This window comes from Haliotis rufescens, unplaced genomic scaffold (assembly GCF_023055435.1).
Source record: "Haliotis rufescens isolate VD_foot unplaced genomic scaffold, xgHalRufe1.0.p SCAF_124, whole genome shotgun sequence".
Taxonomy (NCBI): Eukaryota; Metazoa; Mollusca; class Gastropoda; order Lepetellida; family Haliotidae; genus Haliotis; species Haliotis rufescens.
Genome location: NW_025963807.1, coordinates 31,456 through 52,272, shown reverse-complemented (window position 1 = coordinate 52,272; position 20,817 = coordinate 31,456). Strand labels below are relative to the sequence as shown.

Genomic DNA, 20,817 nt, shown 5'->3' with positions numbered 1-20,817 from the left:
TTATTTTCTAGGTCATGCAGCAAAACAGTTTGTAGACAAGCACGTCTTACCGGAGGTTCCTCAACAGCCAGGTCATGGTCTCCAAATCAAACACACTAGCCTGCAGGTACTGTGGAAAACTGTACCAGAGACCAAAAGCTCTCCGCAAACACGAAGCATCCGGAATATAATGCTGAAAACAATCAGGATTCCACATCTTCAGCAGAATCAAGATCATCTATTTATCAGTACACCCGTCTGTCTCTCATGCTTGGGCTTCTTCGAATAAATCGCAACGATTCCATTCACATGGGAGATGGTGGCAGGCATGATGAGACTAGTAAAGTGGTTCTGTTTATACTACAAGGCAAGCAAATGTCCAAAGTATGCATATGGTCTCCTTTGAAACACAGGCAAAGGCATATGCTCTCCTATATGAACGGCAGGCTTTATAGATTGATATGGAACCGCACAGTCAACCATCAAGGCAGAGAAGACACCAATCATCCCATCGACCTTGACTTGGAGCATTGCAACAGGGCTTTCAAAGATGATGTACACACATACAAGGGGAGGTACACAGATAAAAGACGATTCTCAAAGTCAGCAGAAGTGCGCTGTCAATGGAAGAATTATGCCAAAAATACGACAAATTGGCATTCCGCAAGAAATGTTCGGGAAGGCATGGAGTTGTTGATCCTTCTTGGTGATATTCTTAAACTTGTAGAACAATTCCATTCCTATGCAGCTCTATTCAATGAGGCCAACAAGCCACTGCCACAGAGAAATCAAAAACATGCTGAGTGACATCCAAAATTGGATTTCAGAAAGTCTTAAAGTCTTCAGTAGCCGCACATACTATAACATCTGAACCTTTTTTCCCGATGTGTAATTCAGTGTCACATGATTAAAACGAGACCCTGTTGCAAAGTCGCTATCACTGTATGTTTCATGATCTTCATGTTCTGAGTCTGAGTGAGATGATGAGCTATCACTCGAGTCAAGGGAAGTTTTGTACAACTCAAGAATATCACATCTACATTCACTACATGGGGTAATTGCATGTCCATGAGTCTCTGCAGTCACAGAGACACTTGCAAGATATGGCACAGTTGTCCATAGCACTCATGACTTCAGTAAAGCTCAACTCGTCGACATACGTTGGTTCTGACATACTGTTTCATTTCATCCGAAATATTCCGCCTGCCACTGAGACATCGTCTAAATTTCATGAGAAGAGCATGTGCCTGCTTTTCTGGATCCCTGCCTGCTCCGTCCTTGTCTCTTGAATATAATCCTCAACATTATTGGCTGGACCATAGTGGATGACGGTTTCCACACTTTGTAAGTCCCAAGCTGAATGGTGTTGAGCAATGGACTATCAAGGGACTATCATCCTCTTGAAACCATTTGGATCCATGAAGGACTCTGACACACTTCCCTGTTTTCCTTCTCATTCATACATATTCTGTATGTTGTTATGCATGATTGATGTTGAACTTTAATTGAAACTTTAGCTTGAAAATTGGCCGATTTCTTTTATGAAATTTAACTCCTATTATAAGAATAAGATCAACATATGCAAAAACAATTGTTGTTAGATGATTATTTTTTTGTAACCGATCAACAAGATCAACTTTAGTGTTTTAGTGTTTTAACTTAGCTAATGTAATGTAATACAGTGGATGTATGCATTCCTTTTTCATAAGGGCATTAACATATATTACATAATGCCTCTACCTGGGACTGCGGCCAAACTTACAAAATTAACCCTTGTTTGAGAGTAACAAGTATCAAGTTCATGATGATTGTAGAAGTGATTGTATGTATTCATAAATGTGACACATGCACATTTTGAAATGTTAATATTTGTGCTTTAACTTTGATTTGATGAATATCAAATTAGATATTGTATACACTTTATAGCTACTTGTGATCAGTGCACATTTTTATACCTTTAGATTGTGCAGTTTCATAGTGGTTAGTAAGAATATTTTGTGAATTTATACTTGTTTTATCACAAAACATGTGAATGAGTGAATGTCGTCTCATACTGCAGTCAGCAATATTGCAGCCATATGAAGGCAGCCTGTAAACCAGTAATTGATACGCACACCATCCTAGTACATAAAACATTCGCTCTCCATGCCTATTTATGGTGTCCCCGTCGTGATTTTGCTGGGATATTGCCAAAAGATGCGTAAATCCATGCTCTCTCAATTCAACATGCCATGCCTTGACAGACAAAACGAAATACAAAATATAACATTTATACTTACAATTTTGCAATGCAGTGTGCTTCATCAATGAAAATTGCCATCAAAATCTTCTCTTTAGTCAGGCTGTGTTCCAAGAACTGTCTCTGGACTTGCAAATATTATTATGTCAGTGTCAGGGTGAAAAAACCGTCACAGTAGCATGGTTGGAGTTATTAAGTTTCTTAAACACGAATGGTGCTAATTCAAAAGTAAGTGATTTTCCTGATCCTGTTGGAGAAAAAAAAGGACATCCTTTCCTCTGAGGTAACTTACAATCACTTGTCTTTGATGATTCCTGAAGTGATCAATTATGTAACTGCATTACCTTCCATACCAACAGTTATACATGTAGTTAAGTTAAATAGAGGGCGTATATACTTAAAACACAACATCAATCCTTTGTTCCGTTCAGCAGTGTGTCAGATTCGTGATGGCTAGCTTGAGGTGGCTAGACTTGCTTTTTGTATGCATTACTAGATTATTTTTTTAAATGAAATAAATATATTCCACGGTCATTGGTGCAGGACTAATTGTGTATATCACCTGAATTTTGGTCAATACCTGAAATACTCAGTCGCCAATACAGCCCCTATTTCATATAAGGTTATGAAAATACATGTCGGTTGGAGCCTGAAGCCTGAAGTAGAATTTAGGTTATTACACGGATGATATACATGTAAGGCCGAAAATTGATGAACTTCTTTATTATGAAGAACACAATGTTTGGGACTAATATCATTAGTTGAAGGAGTAAGTATTACACCCAAACGTTCTGTTCCACACAATGCGTTTCACTTCTGAATGTTTTTCTAAGAGTTGATACATACACTTGCCTTGTATATATGGTTGATGCACGTCGAGTGTCTCAGAAACGCGGGATCTGCAGGTATTAGAGCTGAATACAGTTGTGATTTGACGAATTCTTTTTCTTTTGACTCTTCCTCTTATTTCGTTTTTCAGCTTAGCATTGTGTATACACAACGTAATTAACGGATTCTGACATCAGCCACATATCTCGGACCACCCCACGAGTCTCTCTTAACCGTTCAATTAACGTTCCGCTTGGTGTTGCCACACCTGTCCGCCATCTGCTGTTGAGATACTGTAACGGTTCTCGTCTGAAAAGAGGACTTCCCCCACTGCTGGTGCTGTGCTACCCACTGAAGACGGTCCAGGAAACAAAGAAGAAGACTGAAAGGGTATGATTTCTATTTACTTACTTCTTTTGTTAGTAAATAAGCGGCCTTCAAAAGCGACTATGCTTGTCGTAAGAGGAGACTAACGGGTGGTCAGACTAGCTTGACTTGGTTGATACATGCCATCGTATCCCAATTGTGTGGATTGAGTGTGGCGATAAATAACAAAAAACAAACAAACAGTTGTCTCAGATTATTTATATTTAAAAACATGTATATATTTGTTAAAAGTATGTTTCTATTTATACTGCTCACACAAAGTAGGGGATATTGAAAAGTTACGACGAAAAGCTTCAGAATTATGTTTAATTTTCATTGGGAAACAATAATAATGTGGAAATAAGGATGTTAAGAAACAGTTTTGAAAGTAATGACTTTGATCAAGCTGCAATTTCATTTTGTCGACACTGGAAAATTCATGAGGGGTAGAAACCCAAAAGTTGTGCTTCTATGCTTTCTTCCGGCTTGGATCATCCCAATTGCTCTCAATCTTTCGTCTTCTCGTAACCTTCGCATTGTGGAAAGTGGTGAAGTGATGGATGAACTTGGTCCAAGACCCATGTTTAACACCCATTTTTGCCCGTGAGGCACGTGGATTTTGTCATTTGCACGTGTGACACAAGATGTGATTTCTCATCCCCACCCCCTGGTACGTTTGAGTGCAATTTTCCTGGATGCAAGGGCATCTGGTGGGTCATTGTGAGGCTTGCTCAGATGGACCTATGCTTTTCCTCAATCATACACAAATGTTTTGTAGGCATCTATATTACTGTCTTTGTGCCATTGATTTTAATTTCAATATACCCTACTTTTTGTGAGCAGTTTATGTCCTACACATATGAAAAGATTAATGAAAGATTGTTTCTGAAACTTATACAGTGGAAATTTATTTCAGATACCACTGGGAGTGCTTCAGTGAGGACCTCAGTGACCGTTCTCCATCACAGTAGGTGCTCAGCGGAGGGGACTACCTCACCCTTGAGAGGCAGAAACAAGCCAATCATGCACTTACGAGATGGACCTACACCAAGTTCCAGATTACAAGGACTTGTTCCAAAGATGGAAGAGTTCCATAACGAAGCTGAATTTCTAAAGGTATATGTAATTAACTGCATTTTCTGTAATTGCGATTTAACAAAAGAAGGACAGTTATTGTGTGGTTTGTAAATTGGTTTATTGTTTTGTTGCAAAAGTAACGGATTAGTCTTTGTGTAATACCTGACTACCTGAAGATATTTCTTTTTCAGGTTATATGGAAACACTTGTACTCGTCCTCCTCTAACAAGCCTGTTTGGCACTCTGCATGCTGCAAAGGAGCACAATAAATGCGGTGAATGTTACTCAGGATCCTCATGACAACTTTTACCCATGCTCTGAATTCATGGACAAGGTCACCACCGCCTACATCGTAACTGGGGGACTACATTACTTCCAAATGGAACACCTCACTTCTGTCCCAACGTCAAGTTACATGGGTGCTGTTGGCAATCCATATAAAATGATTGCTTATTTTCTAGGTCATGCAGCAAAACAGTTTGTAGACAAGCACGTCTTACCGGAGGTTCCTCAACAGCCAGGTCATGGTCTCCAAATCAAACACACTAGCCTGCAGGTACTGTGGAAAACTGTACCAGAGACCAAAAGCTCTCCGCAAACACGAAGCATCCGGAATATAATGCTGAAAACAATCAGGATTCCACATCTTCAGCAGAATCAAGATCATCTATTTATCAGTACACCCGTCTGTCTCTCATGCTTGGGCTTCTTCGAATAAATCACAACGATTCCATTCACATGGGAGATGGTGGCAGGCATGATGAGACTAGTAAAGTGGTTCTGTTTATACTACAAGGCAAGCAAATGTCCAAAGTATGCATATGGTCTCCTTTGAAACACAGGCAAAGGCATATGCTCTCCTATATGAACGGCAGGCTTTATAGATTGATATGGAACCGCACAGTCAACCATCAAGGCAGAGAAGACACCAATCATCCCATCGACCTTGACTTGGAGCATTGCAACAGGGCTTTCAAAGATGATGTACACACATACAAGGGGAGGTACACAGATAAAAGACGATTCTCAAAGTCAGCAGAAGTGCGCTGTCAATGGAAGAATTATGCCAAAAATACGACAAATTGGCATTCCGCAAGAAATGTTCGGGAAGGCATGGAGTTGTTGATCCTTCTTGGTGATATTCTTAAACTTGTAGAACAATTCCATTCCTATGCAGCTCTATTCAATGAGGCCAACAAGCCACTGCCACAGAGAAATCAAAAACATGCTGAGTGACATCCAAAATTGGATTTCAGAAAGTCTTAAAGTCTTCAGTAGCCGCACATACTATAACATCTGAACCTTTTTTCCCGATGTGTAATTCAGTGTCACATGATTAAAACGAGACCCTGTTGCAAAGTCGCTATCACTGTATGTTTCATGATCTTCATGTTCTGAGTCTGAGTGAGATGATGAGCTATCACTCGAGTCAAGGGAAGTTTTGTACAACTCAAGAATATCACATCTACATTCACTACATGGGGTAATTGCATGTCCATGAGTCTCTGCAGTCACAGAGACACTTGCAAGATATGGCACAGTTGTCCATAGCACTCATGACTTCAGTAAAGCTCAACTCGTCGACATACGTTGGTTCTGACATACTGTTTCATTTCATCCGAAATATTCCGCCTGCCACTGAGACATCGTCTAAATTTCATGAGAAGAGCATGTGCCTGCTTTTCTGGATCCCTGCCTGCTCCGTCCTTGTCTCTTGAATATAATCCTCAACATTATTGGCTGGACCATAGTGGATGACGGTTTCCACACTTTGTAAGTCCCAAGCTGAATGGTGTTGAGCAATGGACTATCAAGGGACTATCATCCTCATGAAACCATTTGGATCCATGAAGGACTCTGACACACTTCCCTGTTTTCCTTCTCATTCATACATATTCTGTATGTTGTTATGCATGATTGATGTTGAACTTTAATTGAAACTTTAGCTTGAAAATTGGCCGATTTCTTTTATGAAATTTAACTCCTATTATAAGAATAAGATCAACATATGCAAAAACAATTGTTGTTAGATGATTATTTTTTTGTAACCGATCAACAAGATCAACTTTAGTGTTTTAGTGTTTTAACTTAGCTAATGTAATGTAATACAGTGGATGTATGCATTCCTTTTTCATAAGGGCATTAACATATATTACATAATGCCTCTACCTGGGACTGCGCCCAAACTTACAAAATTAACCCTTGTTTGAGAGTAACAAGTATCAAGTTCATGATGATTGTAGAAGTGATTGTATGTATTCATAAATGTGACACATGCACATTTTGAAATGTTAATATTTGTGCTTTAACTTTGATTTGATGAATATCAAATTAGATATTGTATACACTTTATAGCTACTTGTGATCAGTGCACATTTTTATACCTTTAGATTGTGCAGTTTCATAGTGGTTAGTAAGAATATTTTGTGAATTTATACTTGTTTTATCACAAAACATGTGAATGAGTGAATGTCGTCTCATACTGCAGTCAGCAATATTGCAGCCATATGAAGGCAGCCTGTAAACCAGTAATTGATACGCACACCATCCTAGTACATAAAACATTCGCTCTCCATGCCTACTTATGGTGTCCCCGTCGTGATTTTGCTGGGATTTTGCCAAAAGATGCATAAATCCATGCTCTCTCAATTCAACATGCCATGCCTTGACAGACAAAACGAAATACAAAATATAACATTTATACTTACAATTTTGCAATGCAGTGTGCTTCATCAATGAAAATTGCCATCAAAATCTTCTCTTTAGTCAGGCTGTGTTCCAAGAACTGTCTCTGGACTTGCAAATATTATTATGTCAGTGTCAGGGTGAAAAAACCGTCACAGTAGCATGGTTGGAGTTATTAAGTTTCTTAAACACGAATGGTGCTAATTCAAAAGTAAGTGATTTTCCTGATCCTGTTGGAGAAAAAAAAGGACATCCTTTCCTCTGAGGTAACTTACAATCACTTGTCTTTGATGATTCCTGAAGTGATCAATTATGTAACTGCATTACCTTCCATACCAACAGTTATACATGTAGTTAAGTTAAATAGAGGGCGTATATACTTAAAACACAACATCAATCCTTTGTTCCGTTCAGCAGTGTGTCAGATTCGTGATGGCTAGCTTGAGGTGGCTAGACTTGCTTTTTGTATGCATTACTAGATTCTTTTTTTAAATGAAATAAATATATTCCACGGTCATTGGTGCAGGACTAATTGTGTATATCACCTGAATTTTGGTCAATACCTGAAATACTCAGTCGCCAATACAGCCCCTATTTCATATAAGGTTATGAAAATACATGTCGGTTGGAGCCTGAAGCCTGAAGTAGAATTTAGGTTATTACACGGATGATATACATGTAAGGCCGAAAATTGATGAACTTCTTTATTATGAAGAACACAATGTTTGGGACTAATATCATTAGTTGAAGGAGTAAGTATTACACCCAAACGTTCTGTTCCACACAATGCGTTTCACTTCTGAATGTTTTTCTAAGAGTTGATACATACACTTGCCTTGTATATATGGTTGATGCACGTCGAGTGTCTCAGAAACGCGGGATCTGCAGGTATTAGAGCTGAATACAGTTGTGATTTGACGAATTCTTTTTCTTTTGACTCTTCCTCTTATTTCGTTTTTCAGCTTAGCATTGTGTATACACAACGTAATTAACGGATTCTGACATCAGCCACATATCTCGGACCACCCCACGAGTCTCTCTTAACCGTTCAATTAACGTTCCGCTTGGTGTTGCCACACCTGTCCGCCATCTGCTGTTGAGATACTGTAACGGTTCTCGTCTGAAAAGAGGACTTCTCCCACTGCTGGTGCTGTGCTACCCACTGAAGACGGTCCAGGAAACAAAGAAGAAGACTGAAAGGGTATGATTTCTATTTACTTACTTCTTTTGTTAGTAAATAAGCGGCCTTCAAAAGCGACTATGCTTGTCGTAAGAGGAGACTAACGGGTGGTCAGACTAGCTTGACTTGGTTGATACATGCCATCGTATCCCAATTGTGTGGATTGAGTGTGGCGATAAATAACAAAAAACAAACAAACAGTTGTCTCAGATTATTTATATTTAAAAACATGTATATATTTGTTAAAAGTATGTTTCTATTTATACTGCTCGCACAAAGTAGGGGATATTGAAAAGTTACTACGAAAAGCTTCAGAATTATGTTTAATTTTCATTGGGAAACAATAATAATGTGGAAATAAGGATGTTAAGAAACAGTTTTGAAAGTAATGACTTTGATCAAGCTGCAATTTCATTTTGTCGACACTGGAAAATTCATGAGGGGTAGAAACCCAAAAGTTGTGCTTCTATGCTTTCTTCCGGCTTGGATCATCCCAATTGCTCTCAATCTTTCGTCTTCTCGTAACCTTCGCATTGTGGAAAGTGGTGAAGTGATGGATGAACTTGGTCCAAGACCCATGTTTAACACCCATTTTTGCCCGTGAGGCACGTGGATTTTGTCATTTGCACGTGTGACACAAGATGTGATTTCTCATCCCCACCCCCTGGTACGTTTGAGTGCAATTTTCCTGGATGCAAGGGCATCTGGTGGGTCATTGTGAGGCTTGCTCAGACGGACCTATGCTTTTCCTCAATCATACACAAATGTTTTGTAGGCATCTATATTACTGTCTTTGTGCCATTGATTTTAATTTCAATATACCCTACTTTTTGTGAGCAGTTTATATCCTACACATATGAAAAGATTAATGAAAGATTGTTTCTGAAACTTATACAGTGGAAATTTATTTCAGATACCACTGGGAGTGCTTCAGTGAGGACCTCAGTGACCGTTCTCCATCACAGTAGGTGCTCAGCGGAGGGGACTACCTCACCCTTGAGAGGCAGAAACAAGCCAATCATGCACTTACGAGATGGACCTACACCAAGTTCCAGATTACAAGGACTTGTTCCAAAGATGGAAGAGTTCCATAACGAAGCTGAATTTCTAAAGGTATATGTAATTAACTGCATTTTCTGTAATTGCGATTTAACAAAAGAAGGACAGTTATTGTGTGGTTTGTAAATTGGTTTATTGTTTTGTTGCAAAAGTAACGGATTAGTCTTTGTGTAATACCTGACTACCTGAAGATATTTCTTTTTCAGGTTATATGGAAACACTTGTACTCGTCCTCCTCTAACAAGTCTGTTTGGCACTCTGCATGCTGCAAAGGAGCACAATAAATGCGGTGAATGTTACTCAGGATCCTCATGACAACTTTTACCCATGCTCTGAATTCATGGACAAGGTCACCACCGCCTACATCGTAACTCGGGGACTACATTACTTCCAAATGGAACACCTCACTTCTGTCCCAACGTCAAGTTACATGGGTGCTGTTGGCAATCCATATAAAATGATTGATTATTTTCTAGGTCATGCAGCAAAACAGTTTGTAGACAAGCACGTCTTACCGGAGGTTCCTCAACAGCCAGGTCATGGTCTCCAAATCAAACACACTAGCCTGCAGGTACTGTGGAAAACTGTACCAGAGACCAAAAGCTCTCCGCAAACACGAAGCATCCGGAATATAATGCTGAAAACAATCAGGATTCCACATCTTCAGCAGAATCAAGATCATCTATTTATCAGTACACCCGTCTGTCTCTCATGCTTGGGCTTCTTCGAATAAATCACAACGATTCCATTCACATGGGAGATGGTGGCAGGCATGATGAGACTAGTAAAGTGGTTCTGTTTATACTACAAGGCAAGCAAATGTCCAAAGTATGCATATGGTCTCCTTTGAAACACAGGCAAAGGCATATGCTCTCCTATATGAACGGCAGGCTTTATAGATTGATATGGAACCGCACAGTCAACCATCAAGGCAGAGAAGACACCAATCATCCCATCGACCTTGACTTGGAGCATTGCAACAGGGCTTTCAAAGATGATGTACACACATACAAGGGGAGGTACACAGATAAAAGACGATTCTCAAAGTCAGCAGAAGTGCGCTGTCAATGGAAGAATTATGCCAAAAATACGACAAATTGGCATTCCGCAAGAAATGTTCGGGAAGGCATGGAGTTGTTGATCCTTCTTGGTGATATTCTTAAACTTGTAGAACAATTCCATTCCTATGCAGCTCAATTCAATGAGGCCAACAAGCCACTGCCACAGAGAAATCAAAAACATGCTGAGTGACATCCAAAATTGGATTTCAGAAAGTCTTAAAGTCTTCAGTAGCCGCACATACTATAACATCTGAACCTTTTTTCCCGATGTGTAATTCAGTGTCACATGATTAAAACGAGACCCTGTTGCAAAGTCGCTATCACTGTATGTTTCATGATCTTCATGTTCTGAGTCTGAGTGAGATGATGAGCTATCACTCGAGTCAAGGGAAGTTTTGTACAACTCAAGAATATCACATCTACATTCACTACATGGGGTAATTGCATGTCCATGAGTCTCTGCAGTCACAGAGACACTTGCAAGATATGGCACAGTTGTCCATAGCACTCATGACTTCAGTAAAGCTCAACTCGTCGACATACGTTGGTTCTGACATACTGTTTCATTTCATCCGAAATATTCCGCCTGCCACTGAGACATCGTCTAAATTTCATGAGAAGAGCATGTGCCTGCTTTTCTGGATCCCTGCCTGCTCCGTCCTTGTCTCTTGAATATAATCCTCAACATTATTGGCTGGACCATAGTGGATGACGGTTTCCACACTTTGTAAGTCCCAAGCTGAATGGTGTTGAGCAATGGACTATCAAGGGACTATCATCCTCTTGAAACCATTTGGATCCATGAAGGACTCTGACACACTTCCCTGTTTTCCTTCTCATTCATACATATTCTGTATGTTGTTATGCATGATTGATGTTGAACTTTAATTGAAACTTTAGCTTGAAAATTGGCCGATTTCTTTTATGAAATTTAACTCCTATTATAAGAATAAGATCAACATATGCAAAAACAATTGTTGTTAGATGATTATTTTTTTGTAACCGATCAACAAGATCAACTTTAGTGTTTTAGTGTTTTAACTTAGCTAATGTAATGTAATACAGTGGATGTATGCATTCCTTTTTCATAAGGGCATTAACATATATTACATAATGCCTCTACCTGGGACTGCGGCCAAACTTACAAAATTAACCCTTGTTTGAGAGTAACAAGTATCAAGTTCATGATGATTGTAGAAGTGATTGTATGTATTCATAAATGTGACACATGCACATTTTGAAATGTTAATATTTGTGCTTTAACTTTGATTTGATGAATATCAAATTAGATATTGTATACACTTTATAGCTACTTGTGATCAGTGCACATTTTTATACCTTTAGATTGTGCAGTTTCATAGTGGTTAGTAAGAATATTTTGTGAATTTATACTTGTTTTATCACAAAACATGTGAATGAGTGAATGTCGTCTCATACTGCAGTCAGCAATATTGCAGCCATATGAAGGCAGCCTGTAAACCAGTAATTGATACGCACACCATCCTAGTACATAAAACATTCGCTCTCCATGCCTATTTATGGTGTCCCCGTCGTGATTTTGCTGGGATATTGCCAAAAGATGCGTAAATCCATGCTCTCTCAATTCAACATGCCATGCCTTGACAGACAAAACGAAATACAAAATATAACATTTATACTTACAATTTTGCAATGCAGTGTGCTTCATCAATGAAAATTGCCATCAAAATCTTCTCTTTAGTCAGGCTGTGTTCCAAGAACTGTCTCTGGACTTGCAAATATTATTATGTCAGTGTCAGGGTGAAAAAACCGTCACAGTAGCATGGTTGGAGTTATTAAGTTTCTTAAACACGAATGGTGCTAATTCAAAAGTAAGTGATTTTCCTGATCCTGTTGGAGAAAAAAAAGGACATCCTTTCCTCTGAGGTAACTTACAATCACTTGTCTTTGATGATTCCTGAAGTGATCAATTATGTAACTGCATTACCTTCCATACCAACAGTTATACATGTAGTTAAGTTAAATAGAGGGCGTATATACTTAAAACACAACATCAATCCTTTGTTCCGTTCAGCAGTGTGTCAGATTCGTGATGGCTAGCTTGAGGTGGCTAGACTTGCTTTTTGTATGCATTACTAGATTATTTTTTTAAATGAAATAAATATATTCCACGGTCATTGGTGCAGGACTAATTGTGTATATCACCTGAATTTTGGTCAATACCTGAAATACTCAGTCGCCAATACAGCCCCTATTTCATATAAGGTTATGAAAATACATGTCGGTTGGAGCCTGAAGCCTGAAGTAGAATTTAGGTTATTACACGGATGATATACATGTAAGGCCGAAAATTGATGAACTTCTTTATTATGAAGAACACAATGTTTGGGACTAATATCATTAGTTGAAGGAGTAAGTATTACACCCAAACGTTCTGTTCCACACAATGCGTTTCACTTCTGAATGTTTTTCTAAGAGTTGATACATACACTTGCCTTGTATATATGGTTGATGCACGTCGAGTGTCTCAGAAACGCGGGATCTGCAGGTATTAGAGCTGAATACAGTTGTGATTTGACGAATTCTTTTTCTTTTGACTCTTCCTCTTATTTCGTTTTTCAGCTTAGCATTGTGTATACACAACGTAATTAACGGATTCTGACATCAGCCACATATCTCGGACCACCCCACGAGTCTCTCTTAACCGTTCAATTAACGTTCCGCTTGGTGTTGCCACACCTGTCCGCCATCTGCTGTTGAGATACTGTAACGGTTCTCGTCTGAAAAGAGGACTTCCCCCACTGCTGGTGCTGTGCTACCCACTGAAGACGGTCCAGGAAACAAAGAAGAAGACTGAAAGGGTATGATTTCTATTTACTTACTTCTTTTGTTAGTAAATAAGCGGCCTTCAAAAGCGACTATGCTTGTCGTAAGAGGAGACTAACGGGTGGTCAGACTAGCTTGACTTGGTTGATACATGCCATCGTATCCCAATTGTGTGGATTGAGTGTGGCGATAAATAACAAAAAACAAACAAACAGTTGTCTCAGATTATTTATATTTAAAAACATGTATATATTTGTTAAAAGTATGTTTCTATTTATACTGCTCACACAAAGTAGGGGATATTGAAAAGTTACGACGAAAAGCTTCAGAATTATGTTTAATTTTCATTGGGAAACAATAATAATGTGGAAATAAGGATGTTAAGAAACAGTTTTGAAAGTAATGACTTTGATCAAGCTGCAATTTCATTTTGTCGACACTGGAAAATTCATGAGGGGTAGAAACCCAAAAGTTGTGCTTCTATGCTTTCTTCCGGCTTGGATCATCCCAATTGCTCTCAATCTTTCGTCTTCTCGTAACCTTCGCATTGTGGAAAGTGGTGAAGTGATGGATGAACTTGGTCCAAGACCCATGTTTAACACCCATTTTTGCCCGTGAGGCACGTGGATTTTGTCATTTGCACGTGTGACACAAGATGTGATTTCTCATCCCCACCCCCTGGTACGTTTGAGTGCAATTTTCCTGGATGCAAGGGCATCTGGTGGGTCATTGTGAGGCTTGCTCAGACGGACCTATGCTTTTCCTCAATCATACACAAATGTTTTGTAGGCATCTATATTACTGTCTTTGTGCCATTGATTTTAATTTCAATATACCCTACTTTTTGTGAGCAGTTTATGTCCTACACATATGAAAAGATTAATGAAAGATTGTTTCTGAAACTTATACAGTGGAAATTTATTTCAGATACCACTGGGAGTGCTTCAGTGAGGACCTCAGTGACCGTTCTCCATCACAGTAGGTGCTCAGCGGAGGGGACTACCTCACCCTTGAGAGGCAGAAACAAGCCAATCATGCACTTACGAGATGGACCTACACCAAGTTCCAGATTACAAGGACTTGTTCCAAAGATGGAAGAGTTCCATAACGAAGCTGAATTTCTAAAGGTATATGTAATTAACTGCATTTTCTGTAATTGCGATTTAACAAAAGAAGGACAGTTATTGTGTGGTTTGTAAATTGGTTTATTGTTTTGTTGCAAAAGTAACGGATTAGTCTTTGTGTAATACCTGACTACCTGAAGATATTTCTTTTTCAGGTTATATGGAAACACTTGTACTCGTCCTCCTCTAACAAGTCTGTTTGGCACTCTGCATGCTGCAAAGGAGCACAATAAATGCGGTGAATGTTACTCAGGATCCTCATGACAACTTTTACCCATGCTCTGAATTCATGGACAAGGTCACCACCGCCTACATCGTAACTGGGGGACTACATTACTTCCAAATGGAACACCTCACTTCTGTCCCAACGTCAAGTTACATGGGTGCTGTTGGCAATCCATATAAAATGATTGATTATTTTCTAGGTCATGCAGCAAAACAGTTTGTAGACAAGCACGTCTTACCGGAGGTTCCTCAACAGCCAGGTCATGGTCTCCAAATCAAACACACTAGCCTGCAGGTACTGTGGAAAACTGTACCAGAGACCAAAAGCTCTCCGCAAACACGAAGCATCCGGAATATAATGCTGAAAACAATCAGGATTCCACATCTTCAGCAGAATCAAGATCATCTATTTATCAGTACACCCGTCTGTCTCTCATGCTTGGGCTTCTTCGAATAAATCACAACGATTCCATTCACATGGGAGATGGTGGCAGGCATGATGAGACTAGTAAAGTGGTTCTGTTTATACTACAAGGCAAGCAAATGTCCAAAGTATGCATATGGTCTCCTTTGAAACACAGGCAAAGGCATATGCTCTCCTATATGAACGGCAGGCTTTATAGATTGATATGGAACCGCACAGTCAACCATCAAGGCAGAGAAGACACCAATCATCCCATCGACCTTGACTTGGAGCATTGCAACAGGGCTTTCAAAGATGATGTACACACATACAAGGGGAGGTACACAGATAAAAGACGATTCTCAAAGTCAGCAGAAGTGCGCTGTCAATGGAAGAATTATGCCAAAAATACGACAAATTGGCATTCCGCAAGAAATGTTCGGGAAGGCATGGAGTTGTTGATCCTTCTTGGTGATATTCTTAAACTTGTAGAACAATTCCATTCCTATGCAGCTCTATTCAATGAGGCCAACAAGCCACTGCCACAGAGAAATCAAAAACATGCTGAGTGACATCCAAAATTGGATTTCAGAAAGTCTTAAAGTCTTCAGTAGCCGCACATACTATAACATCTGAACCTTTTTTCCCGATGTGTAATTCAGTGTCACATGATTAAAACGAGACCCTGTTGCAAAGTCGCTATCACTGTATGTTTCATGATCTTCATGTTCTGAGTCTGAGTGAGATGATGAGCTATCACTCGAGTCAAGGGAAGTTTTGTACAACTCAAGAATATCACATCTACATTCACTACATGGGGTAATTGCATGTCCATGAGTCTCTGCAGTCACAGAGACACTTGCAAGATATGGCACAGTTGTCCATAGCACTCATGACTTCAGTAAAGCTCAACTCGTCGACATACGTTGGTTCTGACATACTGTTTCATTTCATCCGAAATATTCCGCCTGCCACTGAGACATCGTCTAAATTTCATGAGAAGAGCATGTGCCTGCTTTTCTGGATCCCTGCCTGCTCCGTCCTTGTCTCTTGAATATAATCCTCAACATTATTGGCTGGACCATAGTGGATGACGGTTTCCACACTTTGTAAGTCCCAAGCTGAATGGTGTTGAGCAATGGACTATCAAGGGACTATCATCCTCATGAAACCATTTGGATCCATGAAGGACTCTGACACACTTCCCTGTTTTCCTTCTCATTCATACATATTCTGTATGTTGTTATGCATGATTGATGTTGAACTTTAATTGAAACTTTAGCTTGAAAATTGGCCGATTTCTTTTATGAAATTTAACTCCTATTATAAGAATAAGATCAACATATGCAAAAACAATTGTTGTTAGATGATTATTTTTTTGTAACCGATCAACAAGATCAACTTTAGTGTTTTAGTGTTTTAACTTAGCTAATGTAATGTAATACAGTGGATGTATGCATTCCTTTTTCATAAGGGCATTAACATATATTACATAATGCCTCTACCTGGGACTGCGGCCAAACTTACAAAATTAACCCTTGTTTGAGAGTAACAAGTATCAAGTTCATGATGATTGTAGAAGTGATTGTATGTATTCATAAATGTGACACATGCACATTTTGAAATGTTAATATTTGTGCTTTAACTTTGATTTGATGAATATCAAATTAGATATTGTATACACTTTATAGCTACTTGTGATCAGTGCACATTTTTATACCTTTAGATTGTGCAGTTTCATAGTGGTTAGTAAGAATATTTTGTGAATTTATACTTGTTTTATCACAAAACATGTGAATGAGTGAATGTCGTCTCATACTGCAGTCAGCAATATTGCAGCCATATGAAGGCAGCCTGTAAACCAGTAATTGATACGCACACCATCCTAGTACATAAAACATTCGCTCTCCATGCCTACTTATGGTGTCCCCGTCGTGATTTTGCTGGGATTTTGCCAAAAGATGTGTAAATCCATGCTCTCTCAATTCAACATGCCATGCCTTGACAGACAAAACGAAATACAAAATATAACATTTATACTTACAATTTTGCAATGCAGTGTGCTTCATCAATGAAAATTGCCATCAAAATCTTCTCTTTAGTCAGGCTGTGTTCCAAGAACTGTCTCTGGACTTGCAAATATTATTATGTCAGTGTCAGGGTGAAAAAACCGTCACAGTAGCATGGTTGGAGTTATTAAGTTTCTTAAACACGAATGGTGCTAATTCAAAAGTAAGTGATTTTCCTGATCCTGTTGGAGAAAAAAAAGGACATCCTTTCCTCTGAGGTAACTTACAATCACTTGTCTTTGATGATTCCTGAAGTGATCAATTATGTAACTGCATTACCTTCCATACCAACAGTTATACATGTAGTTAAGTTAAATAGAGGGCGTATATACTTAAAACACAACATCAATCCTTTGTTCCGTTCAGCAGTGTGTCAGATTCGTGATGGCTAGCTTGAGGTGGCTAGACTTGCTTTTTGTATGCATTACTAGATTATTTTTTTAAATGAAATAAATATATTCCACGGTCATTGGTGCAGGACTAATTGTGTATATCACCTGAATTTTGGTCAATACCTGAAATACTCAGTCGCCAATACAGCCCCTATTTCATATAAGGTTATGAAAATACATGTCGGTTGGAGCCTGAAGCCTGAAGTAGAATTTAGGTTATTACACGGATGATATACATGTAAGGCCGAAAATTGATGAACTTCTTTATTATGAAGAACACAATGTTTGGGACTAATATCATTAGTTGAAGGAGTAAGTATTACACCCAAACGTTCTGTTCCACACAATGCGTTTCACTTCTGAATGTTTTTCTAAGAGTTGATACATACACTTGCCTTGTATATATGGTTGATGCACGTCGATTGTCTCAGAAACGCGGGATCTGCAGGTATTAGAGCTGAATACAGTTGTGATTTGACGAATTCTTTTTCTTTTGACTCTTCCTCTTATTTCGTTTTTCAGCTTAGCATTGTGTATACACAACGTAATTAACGGATTCTGACATCAGCCACATATCTCGGACCACCCCACGAGTCTCTCTTAACCGTTCAATTAACGTTCCGCTTGGTGTTGCCACACCTGTCCGCCATCTGCTGTTGAGATACTGTAACGGTTCTCGTCTGAAAAGAGGACTTCTCCCACTGCTGGTGCTGTGCTACCCACTGAAGACGGTCCAGGAAACAAAGAAGAAGACTGAAAGGGTATGATTTCTATTTACTTACTTCTTTTGTTAGTAAATAAGCGGCCTTCAAAAGCGACTATGCTTGTCGTAAGAGGAGACTAACGGGTGGTCAGACTAGCTTGACTTGGTTGATACATGCCATCGTATCCCAATTGTGTGGATTGAGTGTGGCGATAAATAACAAAAAACAAACAAACAGTTGTCTCAGATTATTTATATTTAAAAACATGTATATATTTGTTAAAAGTATGTTTCTATTTATACTGCTCGCACAAAGTAGGGGATATTGAAAAGTTACTACGAAAAGCTTCAGAATTATGTTTAATTTTCATTGGGAAACAATAATAATGTGGAAATAAGGATGTTAAGAAACAGTTTTGAAAGTAATGACTTTGATCAAGCTGCAATTTCATTTTGTCGACACTGGAAAATTCATGAGGGGTAGAAACCCAAAAGTTGTGCTTCTATGCTTTCTTCCGGCTTGGATCATCCCAATTGCTCTCAATCTTTCGTCTTCTCGTAACCTTCGCATTGTGGAAAGTGGTGAAGTGATGGATGAACTTGGTCCAAGACCCATGTTTAACACCCATTTTTGCCCGTGAGGCACGTGGATTTTGTCATTTGCACGTGTGACACAAGATGTGATTTCTCATCCCCACCCCCTGGTACGTTTGAGTGCAATTTTCCTGGATGCAAGGGCATCTGGTGGGTCATTGTGAGGCTTGCTCAGACGGACCTATGCTTTTCCTCAATCATACACAAATGTTTTGTAGGCATCTATATTACTGTCTTTGTGCCATTGATTTTAATTTCAATATACCCTACTTTTTGTGAGCAGTTTATATCCTACACATATGAAAAGATTAATGAAAGATTGTTTCTGAAACTTATACAGTGGAAATTTATTTCAGATACCACTGGGAGTGCTTCAGTGAGGACCTCAGTGACCGTTCTCCATCACAGTAGGTGCTCAGCGGAGGGGACTACCTCACCCTTGAGAGGCAGAAACAAGCCAATCATGCACTTACGAGATGGACCTACACCAAGTTCCAGATTACAAGGACTTGTTCCAAAGATGGAAGAGTTCCATAACGAAGCTGAATTTCTAAAGGTATATGTAATTAACTGCATTTTCTGTAATTGCGATTTAACAAAAGAAGGACAGTTATTGTGTGGTTTGTAAATTGGTTTATTGTTTTGTTGCAAAAGTAACGGATTAGTCTTTGTGTAATACCTGACTACCTGAAGATATTTCTTTTTCAGGTTATATGGAAACACTTGTACTCGTCCTCCTCTAACAAGTCTGTTTGGCACTCTGCATGCTGCAAAGGAGCACAATAAATGCGGTGAATGTTACTCAGGATCCTCATGACAACTTTTACCCATGCTCTGAATTCATGGACAAGGTCACCACCGCCTACATCGTAACTCGGGGACTACATTACTTCCAAATGGAACACCTCACTTCTGTCCCAACGTCAAGTTACATGGGTGCTGTTGGCAATCCATATAAAATGATTGATTATTTTCTAGGTCATGCAGCAAAACAGTTTGTAGACAAGCACGTCTTACCGGAGGTTCCTCAACAGCCAGGTCATGGTCTCCAAATCAAACACACTAGCCTGCAGGTACTGTGGAAAACTGTACCAGAGACCAAAAGCTCTCCGCAAACAGGAAGCATCCGGAATATAATGCTGAAAACAATCAGGATTCCACATCTTCAGCAGAATCAAGATCATCTATTTATCAGTACACCCGTCTGTCTCTCATGCTTGGGCTTCTTCGAATAAATCACAACGATTCCATTCACATGGGAGATGGTGGCAGGCATGATGAGACTAGTAAAGTGGTTCTGTTTATACTACAAGGCAAGCAAATGTCCAAAGTATGCATATGGTCTCCTTTGAAACACAGGCAAAGGCATATGCTCTCCTATATGAACGGCAGGCTTTATAGATTGATATGGAACCGCACAGTCAACCATCAAGGCAGAGAAGACACCAATCATCCCATCGACCTTGACTTGGAGCATTGCAACAGGGCTTTCAAAGATGATGTACACACATACAAGGGGAGGTACACAGATAAAAGACGATTCTCAAAGTCAGCAGAAGTGCGCTGTCAATGGAAGAATTATGCCAAAAATACGACAAATTGGCATTCCGCAAGAAATGTTCGGGAAGGCATGGAGTTGTTGATCCTTCTTGGTGATATTCTTAAACTTGTAGAACAATTCCATTCCTATGCAGCTCAATTCAATGAGGCCAACAAGCCACTGCCACAGAGAAATCAAAAACATGCTGAGTGACATCCAAAATTGGATTTCAGAAAGTCTTAAAGTCTTCAGTAGCCGCACATACTATAACATCTGAACCTTTTTTCCCGATGTGTAATTCAGTGTCACATGATTAAAACGAGACCCTGTTGCAAAGTCGCTATCACTGTATGTTTCATGATCTTCATGTTCTGAGTCTGAGTGAGATGATGAGCTATCACTCGAGTCAAGGGAAGTTTTGTACAACTCAAGAATATCACATCTACATTCACTACATGGGGTAATTGCATGTCCATGAGTCTCTGCAG

General features: G+C 39.3%; 2 long non-coding RNA genes across 3 annotated transcripts; both read left to right on the top strand.

The window, feature by feature from the left end:
• Positions 1-8: 8 nt before the first annotated feature.
• LOC125378537 lies at positions 9-4,931 on the top strand. The gene is made up of 4 exons (XR_007220264.1): positions 9-1,323; positions 3,198-3,436; positions 4,329-4,528; positions 4,681-4,931. It is a non-coding gene; the product is annotated as an uncharacterized LOC125378537 (long non-coding RNA).
• Positions 4,932-4,947: 16 nt separating this feature from the next.
• Positions 4,948-19,906, top strand: LOC125378536. Of its 2 annotated transcripts, XR_007220263.1 has the most exons (10): positions 4,948-6,262; positions 8,137-8,375; positions 9,268-9,467; positions 9,620-11,201; positions 13,076-13,314; positions 14,207-14,406; positions 14,559-16,140; positions 18,015-18,253; positions 19,146-19,345; positions 19,498-19,906. It is a non-coding gene; the product is annotated as an uncharacterized LOC125378536 (long non-coding RNA). The 2 variants fall into 2 exon arrangements; XR_007220262.1 differs by lacking the exon at positions 4,948-6,262 and having other exon boundaries at positions 7,127-8,375.
• Positions 19,907-20,817: the final 911 nt, after the last annotated feature.